This window comes from Podarcis erhardii (genome assembly GCF_964252035.2).
Source record: "Podarcis erhardii genome assembly, chromosome: 6".
Classification (NCBI taxonomy): domain Eukaryota; kingdom Metazoa; phylum Chordata; class Lepidosauria; order Squamata; family Lacertidae; genus Podarcis; species Podarcis erhardii.
This window is the reverse complement of record NC_138510.1, coordinates 60,868,552-60,871,161: the sequence shown is the minus strand read 5'-3', so window position 1 is coordinate 60,871,161 and position 2,610 is coordinate 60,868,552.

The window sequence follows — 2,610 nt, the reverse complement described above, 5'->3', positions numbered from 1 at the left end:
TTATATTGGATGCCACTGTAGGTGGACCTGCTGATTAGAAGTTGTGCTGGGAACAAAATATCCAGCTTTCGCTCAGTGATAGAGACTGGGAGGTTTTGTGGTGGAAATTGCCTTATAAATCAGTCTTTGCTTCTGTGAGGGAATTATCTTTGAAAGTATTGCACAGCTGGTATTTGACACTCAGGTATTTGGCCCACACTGCATCAGTTTCCTCCCCCCTCTGTTGGATGGTGGGTGTCACCAGGTGGGCATGTATTGATACAAGTGGGTTTCGGGAGAAGGTGTTTTTAGAAATCTCTCAAATAATGCAACAGGATGTGCTCCTTACCCCACGTTTGGCAGTACTGAAACTAACAATTCAAATTGGGTTTTAAAGAACAATGAACTTATTGTCCACCTGGTCACAAGAAGATGAATAATAATGAAAGTTATTTTGTTGTTTTGTTCTGGGGAAGGAATTTTTCTGACCATCACTATTATTTCTTCTGTGAAATAGGTATTTCCTCGTCCCCACAATAGTTTCAGAAAGACTCTCCTCCCTGAAAGAGAGGGGAGTGGTTGTGGGCGGGAGCCCGAGCACCGCCCTAGCAGGGGGCGTTTGCCCCCTGCCTCCAGCTCACCTGGCTGGCGCTCACACCCCCCCCCCCCGGTGGCCATCCAACCAGGTGCCACGGAGGGGGCGTGTTCAGCAGCCTTTTGCTGCAGCGCCAGCCTCTCCCTGGCCTCATTCCTCGTCGTCGTCCCGCTGCGAGTCACCAACCCTCCACTCCCTTTGAGTTAGGGCTTAGGTCATTGGCCTTGCTATGGACCTTAGGTTGGTCGCCCTGATTGCCCGGGGGGCCTGGTAGGAGTTTTTCCATTTGGCATTAGGCTTTTTGGTTTTTTCGCCTACCTCGTAGCAATCGTCACAACTTTTGTGGTATTGGTGGGTAGGTTAGGCATTGGAATAATGTGTTGTGGTGTGTCGAAGTGCTAGGTGTGGCCATCGCCTATGCCTTCAATTTTTAGGGGTATTCCGTTAAAGGAATCTGGCGGTCGTGTATTCTGTCTGATGCCTGCTTGGCGGGAGGCCATGGCACGACCCTCAGTGACAGCAGGGGTGAGCCTATAGTTGGATTAGCATCAACAGGCTCCACCTACTGGTGAATAAACCCACCTGCTTTGTGATCCAATGCCTGAGCCAATACCTTTTCACTGCTGTAATCAATAAAGTTGTGGCCTTTACTAGCCCATTAACGTGTCATTGTGTCCTCATTTCACTTTGCGGGGGGCGGGTCCTTGAACCACAAGTACCCCTGGGCCCCAAAGGTGGGAGCCTCTGGTTTCCACAGCAACATTTTAGCAGCTGGGTTCTTTCATAGCTTGACCTCCCCCAGCAGAAGTCCATGCTGTTGTAGCTTGCAGCCATTGATCCTCCACGTGCGCTGAGGCAGGAATAAGGACTTGCCATTCAGCTCCACTGTAGACACAATTCCACCTGGCCAGCTGATTATCATCAGTTTTAGTATTTAAGTATTTGTATTTAAGATGGGGAACCAAGGCTAAGAGATCATGGCTTGGCTAAGAGTAGAACTAGATGGTATGGTAGCACTCACTGGACCTCCCAAGAGCTCAGTTGCTGCTGCTTACTGGGAGGAAAAAAATCAACACAGCAGTGATGTTATTGTGCTGTAAACACACTGATGGAGCCAATCCAGAGCTCCTGGTAATGTCAAAACAAAAAAAATTCCTTCCAGTAGCACCTTAAAGACCAACTAAGTCAGTTCTTGGTATGAGCTTTCGTGTGCATGCACACTTCTTCAGATACACAGTGCATGCACACGAAAGCTCATACCAAGAACTGACTTAGTTGGTCTTTAAGGTGCTACTGGAAGGAATTTTTTTTGTTTTGACTATGGCAGACCAACACGGCTACCTATCTGTAACTGAATCCTGGTAATGTGTTTGCCTTGCACCAACTTCTCTTCTTCACATAGTCTGCTACTGGAGAAGACTATCTAGTACTAGAGGGCTCTGGCCCTCTGAATGATCCTTCTCCCATCATCCCTGTCTATTGGCCATACTGGCTGGGGCTGCTGGGAGTTGGATACCAAAAACCAGCTGGATAGGTACTGGTTGCCTGTCCCAGATCAAGTCATTCTGTTTCCAGAAAAAAATGTAACCTATGTAATATTGAACAGAAGGCAAGCAGGTTGACTTAGCCATTGGTTATAGCTGTTGAAATCACCACTGGTCCAAATGTGTCAGGAACAGAATTCATCCTCCTTAGTAAAAGTTTTAAATTTCTTTATTGACAGTGCTTTGATTTGCACTGCCAGAAACGCCTTCTTAGAAATGTCTGAAAGGAAAGTAACCTTTACCGTTCCTAAAAAGGGAAAACAGGAAGGAAATATCATAACTCTTCCCCCTTGGCAGAGTTACTCATTAAGTCATCACCTTGCCTATTTGTGGGCACGATACATAACAATACCTGTGGACTTTGCCCTCATTTCCTGTAGGAGCATTAGCCACGCAGGCGGGTGTGGTAACGTGGCTCTCGCTAGACCTCCCAAGAGCTGAGTTGCTCCTGCTTACTGGGAGGGGGGAAAGCAACATGACGGTGATGTTGGT